Source organism: Pseudophryne corroboree, chromosome 5 (genome assembly GCF_028390025.1).
Source record: "Pseudophryne corroboree isolate aPseCor3 chromosome 5, aPseCor3.hap2, whole genome shotgun sequence".
In the NCBI taxonomy this organism is placed as follows: Eukaryota; Metazoa; Chordata; class Amphibia; order Anura; family Myobatrachidae; genus Pseudophryne; species Pseudophryne corroboree.
The window spans coordinates 100,602,452-100,614,567 of record NC_086448.1 but is presented as its reverse complement, the minus strand read 5'-3'; the positions used below and the strand labels follow the sequence as shown (position 1 = coordinate 100,614,567).

The window sequence follows — 12,116 nt, the reverse complement described above, 5'->3', positions numbered from 1 at the left end:
TATCCTGGGTGCATTTCTCAGTACTTCAATCACCAGTCTGTCTCATCCTCCTCTCTGTCAGCTGCACGGTGGAAGGATGCACCGGTACATATGCATGCAGTGCTCAGACACACACACTGGGAACTCTCAGTAATGCATTCATATATTTAAGCTGCGACCAAGGACAGGTATTGCATGTGCTGCTCCGACCCCCTGTTTAATGAGCCCAGCGTGGCCACTTACCTCTCCTCCAGCCTGTGCCTATGCAGCGGGCTCAGTCAGTGCACCGGAGATTTAGCCCTGCCTGCAGCACATCACCCGGCCACCCAGCAAGAGGGCTCAGCCAGTTCCTGCTCGGCTCTGAGCAGCATTCAGGGCTGCAGTGCATGAGAGAAGCTCTGTGATTGGCTGCCACCGCAAGTGTTGTTGCTTTGCTTGGTGGAAAATATCAGGGACTAGTATTCTGTTTTATCCTATGCAATGCAATCAGTGGAGGTGGAATTGTCTGCAGTGTGGATGAAATGCTCTCCCACATTCGGTGCAAGTATCTGCATCTACAGTACAACGGTGCGGGGAGAATGACTGGATGGCCTGTGGTCTGTGGTGTGGTGGCTGGTGGGGAAGGAGGCTGCTCTGCAGACGGACCTGACACACAGCAGCTGGTAGAAAAGTGCAGATGGACACTGACTAATTATCAAGCTTAGCTTTTGTGGAACTATATTAGTCCCAGCTTGTCCTACTGGACTAACAGGAAAGATGTGCTGGAACTTGTAGTTCCACAGCTACGTGTATGGTGCTGCTGAAACAGGGTGCCACCATAGAAATAAAAGATAATTAAAAATAAAATATCTCCCTGTGAGCCAGATTTGTCTTCTTACAGTATGCCCCCAATTGTGGAGACAAGTAGGATTTCCCCCCCCCCCCCCCCCTCCTTTTTTAATGCAAATCATTTACCTAAGATACACCCAGTGGCAGACCCAGGGGGGATAGTACTCATCCCCTCTCCCCGTAGAATATTGCAAACCTGGAGGGTGCGGCAACAGTGATAAACTGTTGAAGGGGGCATTGGGCAGAATGAAGGGGTCCAGGGTGGTAGGAAGTGTTTAATACGCAGGGGGGAGGGAGGGATTGGGGGGGGGGGGGGATTTTAGTAGTGGAGTGGGCTTATTATTCATCATTTTCCGGTGGGAGGGCAGCTTGCTTGACTGCAGATAGCTCCAGTTCCTGGAAACAGATTTTTTTTTAGCTTTCAATGGAATAAAAAGCTACAGAGTCTCACCTTTCAGGAGATACTGGGGACTTGGGGATCAAAGTTCAGGAGCCAGAGCAATCCACCAACGAATATATAAACCTGCATACCAGACGTGTGGAGCTGGAGCAGGGACCAGCTGCTGGAAGGCTTATATCTCTGGTTCTGGGCATAGTAGAGACAAGTTACCAGTGACCACTAAATAAGGGAGAATCCCAACTTTTGGAGTATACCCTCAGAAAAACTCTTAGGCTGGGTACACACTTGCCGATGTGCACCCGATATATCGTCCGCACCGGCGGATCGGATGATATATCGTATCTGCAAGTGTGTATACTCTATCGTTAACGATGCGCGCTCCTGCGGGTTGTTAACGAGGTACAAAATCTTTTGTTTTCAACTTGAAATCTCAAGATATTGTACGAGACGGCATGCACCTGGATGTGGGTGCATGCTGTCACTGACCAGACGCAAACGATATCGTTCAGTGTGTATGAACGATATTGTTTGCGGGGGATCTTGCTCGCTGTCACTGACATCAGCAAGTATGTACCCAGCCTAAGTCAGACAACCCAACGTAGGGCCTAATTCAGACCTGATTGCTGCTGTGCGTTTTCGCACAGCGGACGATCAGGTCTGAACTGCACATGCTCCGGCACCGCAGTTCGCCGGTGCATGCCAGAGATGCGATCGATATCTCTGCCCAGCGATCGCCTCTGCCTGAATGACAGGCAGAGACAGTCGCTGGGCGGCCCGGCGGCATTTGGCCGCCGTTTTGGGGGCGCGGTCCGGGCAACGCAGAAATTGCCGGATGTGCAGGGGGCGGGTCGTGGCAGCTGCGTGACGTCACATGCAGCCGCTGCGACCCAGGAAGTGACGAGTAGCTCCCTGCCAGAGCGCAGGAGCTGTGCTGATCGGGAGCTACTCCTCAGGTACAAAAGCATTGCCGCCGTGCAATGCTTTTGTACCTGTGTGCGGGGGGCAGAGCCCTGTGCTAGGCGTCCCCCCGCATGTCTGTGAAACTGATCGTACGATCAGGTCTGAATTAGGCCCATATCTGGCTGGGAAGAGCAATTAACAGGCTTGGATGGGGACTACTGCTTTGAAGTGGGATATCTCCGGTTCCCCATGGCTGATTTTCACAAATCTGGTACCCCTGGAAAAAGGGACCCTCAGCTGTCAAAATAAGGCACTTATACCCCTAGGGCACTTGAACAACTGTCCATTGAGCCCATATGAAAAGACAGCCCTGCTGGTGTGTATGTGCTAGGGAATATGGATTGTAAGCTCCACTGTGTCAGGGACTGACGTGAATGACCGTTTATATAAACTCTCATCCGTGACTATTGTGCACACAAGACAAGAATGTCCCAAATACAGAGCTAAAAAAATAGTGTGATATTGATAACCACTACTAAATTGTGAAAGTAAGAGGTACCTCCGTGCCAAATAATAAGAATTTACTTACCGATAATTCTATTTCTCGTAGTCCGTAGTGGATGCTGGGGACTCCGTCAGGACCATGGGGTTTAGCGGCTCCGCAGGAGACAGGGCACAATAATAAAAGCTTTAGGATCAGGTGGTGTGCACTGGCTCCTCCCCCTATGACCCTCCTCCAAGCCTCAGTTAGGATACTGTGCCCGGACGAGCGTGCATAATAAGGAAGGATATTGAATCCCGGGTAAGACTCATACCAGCCACACCAATCACACCGTACAACCTGTGATCTGAACCCAGTTAACAGTATGATAACAACGAAGGAGCCTCTGAAAAGATGGCTCACAACAAGAATAACCCGATTTTTGTAACAATAACTATGTACAAGTATTGCAAACAATCCGCACTTGGGATGGGCGCCCAGCATCCACTACGGACTACGAGAAATAGAATTATCGGTAAGTAAATTCTTATTTTCTCTAACGTCCTAAGTGGATGCTGGGGACTCCGTCAGGACCATGGGGATTATACCAAAGCTCCCAAACGGGCGGGAGAGTGCGGATGACTCTGCAGCACCGAATGAGAGAACTCCAGGTCCTCCTCAGTCAGGGTGTGCCCCTGACCAAGTAGCAGCTCGGCAAAGTTGTAAAGCCGAGACCCCTCGGGCAGCCGCCCAAGATGAGCCCACTTCCTTGTGGAATGTGCTTTTACTGATTTTGGCTGTGGCAAGCCTGCCACAGAATGTGCAAACTGAATTGTACTACAAATCCAGCGAGCAATCGTCTGCTTAGAAGCAGGAACACCCATCTTGTTGGGTGCATACAGGCTAAACAGCGAGTCAGGGCCCTGACAACGTCAAGTAACTTGGAGTCCTCCAAGTCCCTAGTAGCCGCAGGTACCACAATAGGTTGGTTCATGTGAAAAACAGAAAACACCTTAAGGAGAAATTGAGGACGAGTCCTCAATTCTGCCCTGTCAGAATGAAAAATTAAGTAAGGGCTTTTATATGATAAAGCCGCCCATTCTGACACACGCCTGGCTGAAGCCAGGGCTAATAGAATCTTCACCTTCCATGTGAAATATTTTAATTCCACAGTGGTGAGTGGATCACCAATGTGACTTTAGGAAACTCAAAACAACATTGAGATTCCAAGGTGCCACTGGGGGCACAAAAGGAGGCTGTATATGCAGTACCCCTTTTACAAACGTCTGAACTTCAGGCACTGAAGCCAGTTCTTTCTGGAAGAAATTTGACAGGGTCGAAATTTGAACCTTAATGGACCCTAATTTTAGGCCCATAGACAGTCCTGTTTTCAGGAAATGTAGGAAACGACCCAGTTGGAATTCCTCTGTAGGGACCTTCTTGGCCTCACACCACGCAACATATTTTCGCCAAATGCGGTGAAAATGTTTTGCGGTTACATCCTTCCTGGCTTCGACCAGGGTAGGGATGACTTCATCTGGAATGCCCTTTCAGGATCCGGCGTTCAACTGCCATGCCTTCAAACGCAGCCGCAGTAAGTCTTGGAACAGACAAGGCCCCTGCTGGAGCAGGTCCTTTCTTAAATGGTAGAGGCCACGGTTCTTCCGTGAGCATCTCTTGAAGTTCCGGGTACCAAGTCCTTCTTGACCCATCCGGAACCACGAGTATCGTTCTTACTCATCTCCTTCTTATGATTCACAGTACTTTTGGTATGAGATACATAGGAGGGAACACATACCCTGACTGGTACACCCACAGTGTTACCAGAGCGTCCACCGCTATTGCCTGAGGGTCCCTTGACCTGGCGCAATATTTGTCTAGATTTTTGTTCAGGCGGGACGCCATCATGTCCACCTTTGGTTTTTCCCAACGGTTTACAATCATGTGGAAGACTTCCCGCTGAAGTCCCCACTCTCCCGGGTGGAGGTTATGCCTGCTGAGGAAGTTTGCTTCCCAGTTTTCCACTCCCGGAATTAACACTGCTGAGAGTGTTATCACATGATTTTTCGCCCAGCGAAGAATCCTTGCAGTTTCTGCCATTTCCCTCCTGCTTCATGTGCCGCCCTGTCTGTTTACGTGGGCGACTGCCGTGATGTTGTCCCACTGGATCAATACCGGCTGACCTTGAAGCAGAGGTCTTGCTAAGCTTAGAGCCTTGTAAATTGCCCTTAGCTCCAGTATATTTATGTGGAGAGAAGTCTCCAGACTTGATCACACTCCCTGGAAATTTTTTCCTTGTGTGACTGCTCCCCAGCCACTCAGGCTGGCATCCGGGGTCACCAGGACCCAGTCCTGAATGTCGAATCTGCGGCCCTTTAATAGATGAGCACTCTGCAGCCACCGCAGAAGAAAACACCCTTGTCCTTGGAGACAGGGTTGTCCGCTGATGCATCTGAAGATGCGATCCGGACCATTTTCCCAGCAGATTCCACTGAAAGGTTCTTGCGTGAAATCTACCGAATGGGATCGCTTTGTAAGAAACCACCATTTTTCACAGGACCCTTGTGCAATGATGCACTGATACTTTTCCTGGTTTTAGGAGGTTCCTGACTAGCTCGGATAACTCCCTGGCCTTCTTCTCCGGGAGAAAACATCCTTTTCTGGACTGTGTCCAGAATCATTCCTAGGAACATTAGACGTGTCGTCGGAAAAAGCTGCGATTTTGAAATATTTAGAATCCACTCGTGCTGTCGTAGAACTACTTGAGATAGTGCTACTCCGACCGCCAACTGTTCTCTGGACCTTGCCCTTATCAGGAAAGCGTCCATATTTCTTTTAGGAAGAATCATCATTTCGGCCATTACCATGGTAAAGACCCGGGGTGCCGTGGACAATCCAAACGGCAGCGTCTGAACTGATAGTGACAGTTCTGTACCACGAACCTGAGATACCCTTGGTGAGAAGGGCAAAATTTGGACATGTAGGTAAGCGTCCCTGATATCCAGTGACACCATATCGTCCTGGTTCGCTATCACTGCTCTGAGTGACTCCATCTTGATTTGAACCCTTGTATGTAATTGTTCAAATCTTTTAGATCTCACCGAGCCGTTTGGCTTCAGTACCACAATATAGTGTGGAATAATACCCCTTCCCTTGTTGTAGGAGGGGTACTTTGATTATCACCTGCTGGGAATACAGCCTGTGAATTATTTTTTTTTTTTCCCAATACTGCCTCCCTGTCGGAGGGAGACGTTGGTAAAGCAGACTTCAGGAACTTGTGAGGGGAAGACGTCTCGAATTTCCAATGTACACCTGGGATACTACGTGTAGGATCCAGGAGTCCACTTGCGAGTGAGCCCACTGCGTGCTGAAACTCTTGAGATGACCCCCCACCGCACCTGAGTCCGCTTGTATGGCCCCAGCGTCATGCTGCGGACTTGGCAGAAGCTGTGGAGGACTTCTGTTTCCTCTAACCCTGGGCAGATATGACTGGCCTTTTGCCCGCCTGCCTTTATGGGTACGAAAGGACTGAGACTGAAAAGACTGTGTCCTTTTCTGCTGAGATGTGACTTGGGGTAACAAAAGTGGATTTTCCAGCTGTTGCCATGGCCACCAGGTCCGATGGACCGCCCCTTTATACGGCAATACTTCCATGTGCCGTCTGGAATCTGCATCACCTGACCACTGTCGTGTCTATAAACATCGTCTGGCAGATATGGACATCACATCTACTCTTGATGCCAGAATGCAAATATCCCTCTGCGCATCTCGCATATATAGAAATGCATCCTTAAAATGCTCTATATTCAATAAAATATTGTTCCTGTCAAGGGTATCAATATTTTCAGTCAGGAAATCCGACCAAGCCCCCCCAGCGCTGCACATCCAGGCTGAGGCGATTGCTGGTCGTAGTATAACACCAGTATGTGTGTATATACTTTTTAGGATATTTTTCAGCTTCCTATCAGCTGGCTCTTTGAGGGCGGCCGTATCTGGAGACGGTAACGCCACTTGTTTTTATAAGCGTGTGAGCACCTTATCCACCCTAAGGTGTGTTTCCCAACTCGCCCTCACTTCTGGCGGGAAAGGGTATACCTCCAATAATTTTCTATCGGAGGAAACCCACGTATCATCACACACTTTAATTTATCTGATTCAGGAAAAACTACAAGTAGATTATTCCCACCCTACATAATACCCTTATTTGTGGTACTTGTAGTATCAGAAATATGTAACACCTCCTTCATTGCCCTTAACATGTAACATGTGGCCCTAAAGGAAAATACGTTTGTTTCTTCACCGTCGACACTGAAGTCAGTGTCCGTGTCTGTGTCTGTGTCGACCCACTGAGGTAAATGGGCGTTTTTACAAGCCCCTGACGGTGTCTGAGACGCCTGGACAGGTACTAATTTGTTTGCCGGCCGTCTCATGTCGTCAACCGACCTTGCATCGTGTTGACATTATCACGTAATTCCTAAATAAGCCATCCATTCCGGTGTCGACTCCCTAGAGAGTGACATCACCAATACAGGCAATTTGCTCCGCCTCCTCACCAACATCGTCCTCCTACATGTCGACACACACGTACCGACACACAGCACACACACAGGGAATGCTCTGATAGAGGACAGGACCCCACTAGCCCTTTGGGGAGACAGAGGGAGAGTTTGCCAGCACACACCAAAAACGCTATAATTATACAGGGACAACCCCTTATACAAGTGTTTTCCCTTATAGCATTTTCACATATGTAACCATATCGCCAAATAAGTGCCCCCCCTCTCTGTTTTAACCCTGTTTCTGTAGTGCAGTGCAGGGGAGAGCCTGGGAGCCTTCCTCACAGCAGAGCTGAGCAGGAAAATGGCGCCGTGTGCTGAGGAGAATAGGCCCCGCCCCCTAAAACGGCGGGCTCTTCTCCCGGAGTTTGTGAGATCTGGCAGGGGTTAAATACATCCATATAGCCTCAAGGGCTATGTGTGATGTATTTTAGCCATAAAAAAGGTATAATACATTGCTGCCCAGGGCGCCCCCCCAGCGCCCTGCACCCTCAGTGACCGCCGGTATGAAGTGTGCTGACAACAATGGCGCACAGCTGCAGTGCTGTGCGCTACCTTATGAAGACTGAAAGTCTTCTGCCGCCTGTTTCTGGACCTCTGGACCTCTTCAACTTCGGCATCTGCAAGGGGGGTCGGCGGCACGGCTCCGGGACGAACCCCAGGGTGAGACCTGTGTTCCGACTCCCTCTGGAGCTAATGGTGTCCAGTAGCCTAAGAAGCAAATCCATCCTGCACGCAGGTGAGTTTACTTCTCTCCCCTAAGTCCCTCGTAGCAGTGAGCCTGTTGCCAGCAGGACTCACTGAAAATAAAAAACCTAACTTAAACTTTTATTCTAAGCAGCTCAGGAGAGCCACCTAGATTGCACCCTTCTCGGCCGGGCACAAAGATCTAACTGAGGCTTGGAGGAGGGTCATAGGGGGAGGAGCCAGTGCACACCACCTGATCCTAAAGCTTTTATTATTGTGCCCTGTCTCCTGCGGAGCCGCTAAACCCCATGGTCCTGACGGAGTCCCCAGCATTCACTTAGGACGTTAGAGAAATTTGTTTACAGTATAATTAGCAAATCGGCTCATCTGTAGCTCTTAATACTTCCCTGTTTAGTAGGCAATATCCTGATGGCTGTGAAGGTTTCATATAATCCTTATATGGTGTATAGGATCTTACTGATATCTATGCTGAATTGTACACTGTATTGGTTAAGCCAGAGGTTCCATTCTGCCATTACAGTCCAGATTTTAAGGATAGCCATGCTTGAGCCTAGATCGTTAAATCAAATTGACTGAGGTATTGATTGTCACCTGTTTTCAAGCATGAATATCCTTAAAACTGGGACTGCAACGGCAGAGTTTGGGAACCTCGGAGTTAAGACAAAATGAGGGCCTCTGCTTCATGTGTGATTTGTGAACTATAAATGTAATTACAGGTTGAGTCTCCCATATCCAAAATGCTTGGGAACCGAAGTATTTTCGATATCGTTTTTTTTCTGGATTTGGAATATTTGCATACCATAATGAGAGTTCTTGGGGATGGGACCCAAGCCTAAACATGAGATGCATTTATGTTTCATATACACCTTGGTGGTCATTCCGAGTTGTTCGCTCATTATTTTTTTTTCGCAACGGAGCGATTAGTCGCTAATGCGCATGCGCAATGTCCGCAGTACGACTGCGCCAAGTAAATTTGCTATGCAGTTAGGTATCTTACTCACGGCATTACAAGGTTTTTTCTTCGTTCTGGTGATCGTAATGTGATTGACAGGAAGTGGATGTTTCGGGGCAGAAACTGGCCGTTTTATGGGAGTGTGTGAAAAAACGCTACCGTTTCTGGGAAAAACGCGGGAGTGTCTGAAGAAACGGGGGAGTGTCTGGGCGAACGCTGGATGTGTTTGTGACGTCAAACCAGGAACGAAACTGACTGAACTGATCGCAGTGGCAGAGTAAGTGTGGAGCTACTCAGAAACTGCAAAGAAATTTCTATTCGCAATTTTGAGAATCTTTCATTCGCAATTTTGATAAGCTAAGATTCACTCCCAGTAGGCGGCGTGTGCAATGCTGCTAAAAGCAGCTTGCGAGCGAACAACTCGGAATGAGGGCCCTTATACACACAGCCTGAAGGTCATTTTATATAATGGGCGGGATGTACTAATAATCTTTGCGGTCCATCGCCTGCTATTGCACCAATGCTAATCACATAGGTACTAACATATACAAATAGTATCGCAATGCGATGACATTGGTCCCCTGCGCAGATTGGTGGTCCAGAAGAGAGTGTGTGCGGGGGCCTCCGTGGGTCTCTGTCACCTCCCAACACCGGGAGGTGACGTCTGCTGTCAGTCCCAGGCTCCTCCTCCCTGCAGCCAGAAGTACAGATGGCTCTGTTCCTGGGGGAGGAGGAGGCTGGGATCCAGGACTGCAACAGGAGCTGCCTGCATACAGGTATGTGGGGGCTCGGCGTGAGCGGCGCTGGGCAGCGGGTGTGATGGGGTGTAATAAGAAGCCTATAGGGTATCGCCATAAAAAGATGGCGATACCCTCCACATCAAAAAGCGGCCGGCCGGGTCTTAGTACACCCTGCCCACTATGTTTAATAATTTTGTGCATGAAACAAAGTTACAATGCACCATCAGAAAGCAAAGGTGTGACTATGTCGGTCGTGTTCAACAAATTACGTATTTTGGAATATTTCATATTTCACAAATTTGCCTATCAACCTGTATCTATAAAAGTATATACTGTAGTTGATTTTTAAGATACACCAATATAGATTTTGTGACGTAGGCAGCATTTTGTCTTTTTGCTAAGAAAAAAACAAAACAATTATAATTACAAGTTTTAGCCCAAAACTTTATTTTTATTATCTTTTATTTGTAAAGTGTACGCAGCGCCATACAAGGTATACACAGAAAACACTGCCAGTGTCTCAAGGCTTATATACAATACGCAATAGCAGATCGTAGCATACGTACATAACAAAAATACCTAACAACAATGCAGAGACTGGGTAGGACGGGATGTAGTTATGTGACCGCCGGTCAGGAGACCGCTCCGTTTCCAGGGAGAAGACGGAGTGTTGCGGCGCAAACGGGGACGGAGGCGGCCGAACGGGGGAGTGTCGGCGTGACCATGGTGGCTGTGTGACGTCATGCGCAGCCGCCGCGATCAAGAACGTGGCAGCAGGACTCCAGCGGCAGGAGCCATCCTCAGTTTCTGCTAACAAGCAGAAATTGCGATATGATTGCAATGTCTGCTTGTTGAAGTGGGGGAGGCTCCGGTCAGCATGCTGGGCGGGCTTGCCCTGCGTTGGACGGCCCTCCGCATGCTAGGAAAAGGATAGCAAATTCTGCTAATTAGCAGAATTTGCTATCCTTACTGAATTAGGCCCATGGGTGGGGGGGGTCATCTGAGTTGATCGCTAGCTGCCGTTGTTCACTGCGTAGTGATCAGTGAAAAAGACAACTAATCTGCGCATGCGTATGCATCAAAATGCGTGCGCACGTCGTATGGGTACAAAGTCCATTGTGGTTTTGCACCGGTTCTAGCGACGATTCCAATCGCACAGCCGAACGCAAGGAGATTGACAGAAAGAGGGCGTTTATGGGTGTCAACTGACCGTTTTCTGGGAGTGTTTGGAAAAACACAGGCGTGGTCGGGCGTTTGCTGGGCGGGTATCTGACGTCATTATCGTGTCATTCGTCGCAGCAATCATCGCACAGGATAAATAACTACAGGGCTGCAAATATGTTTGCAGGCGCTCTGCTGCACAGGCGTTCGCACTCCTGTAAAGTGAAAATACACTCCCCTGTGGGTGGCGACTATGCGTTTGCACGGCTGCTAAAAACTGCTATGGAGCGATCAACTCGGAATGGCCCCCATTGTCCCTGAAGATTGAGAGATGGCCTTAATGTGGGCAGTGAAGGAAAGAGCTGAGTTGAGAATAACACTGAGGAATGGAGATAACACTGTTGGTAGGTATATTTTTACAAAGTGCACTGATAGGAGCCAGCTTATACCCCTTTTACACTCGCAGAAAAATCCCGGGATATTGCACATGAACGCGCATCATCCCGGGATTTTTCTCAGTGTGAAAGGGTGCAGGGACAATTTCCCGGGACGAGCATCCCGGGATTTCAACCCAGGTCTCGACCTGGGTTGAATCCGGGACCGTCCCGGGAAGCTGTGTAGTGTGAAAGGGCCTGTCCCGGGATTCACTACCCGGGACTGTTAAAAGCCCTCAGATTGTAGCTTTCTTGGGCTTGTCACCCATTGTCAGCAGCCCGGCTGCCCGCGCCAAGCTCTCCCCTCGCAGGCCTCGGCGTGTGCCCTCAGTAGACTCCAGGGATACGGTGCGGCAAGGCCTGGCGGTTCTGGTGTAAACCGTGTGCGGCAGGCGGGGGTTTCCGGAGCAGGGTGCGATGTGCTGCATTACCCTGGGCTGTACGCGCCGAGTGTCCGGGACGTGTGTCCCCGGGTGCCCGGTATCTGCCAGTTGTGGGGTCAGCTGGGAACGGTGGTGGGCGGCAGCCGGAGGGAGTGCTCGGTGCCCGCCGCTAGTGGGAGGGGAGACCTGCCCTGTGTACGACGCAGCCTCCCCTTCATTGTCTCCGTGCGGCGCTGCTGGGCATGTCTTCGATGCCTCATATGGCGCATGCCCGGTGCCTCATCCCTGGCAGCCCCGTACGCCCCATCCCGGGGAGGTCTGGCCGCTGTGAGGGATGGCTGCAGGCATGTGGGTGACACTGAACATATATACAGTGTTGCTGCATGCCGTATGGTTATAGTGCATGTTGCAGGGATATCCCAGGATCAGTGTAAATGGGGCTGTCCCGGGTCGATCCCAGGTCTAAGGACAGTGTGAAAGGGGTCAGTCCCGGGACACATCTCGGGAGTGACCCGGGTGTGCGAGTGTAAAAGGGGTATAATTGACTAGGCAGGGTACAAGGGTGAAGGAACATATTAAAATAAAGCCTTACTA

The 12,116-nt window shown here is 49.7% G+C and overlaps 1 protein-coding gene across 2 annotated transcripts in view; it reads right to left on the bottom strand.

Moving 5' to 3' along the window:
• The window catches only part of STEAP2 (STEAP2 metalloreductase), a 159,900-nt gene that overhangs the window by 134,410 nt on the left and 13,374 nt on the right, over positions 1 to 12,116 (bottom strand). The window contains exon 1 of one of the 2 annotated variants that reach the window (XM_063921502.1): positions 223 to 507. The exons of the other annotated variant lie outside the window; for it this stretch is intronic. The gene's annotated coding sequence lies outside the window, so the exon portion shown is untranslated. Of the gene's footprint in view, positions 1 to 222; positions 508 to 12,116 lie in introns of those variants that run through there. 2 annotated transcript variants of the gene reach the window in all.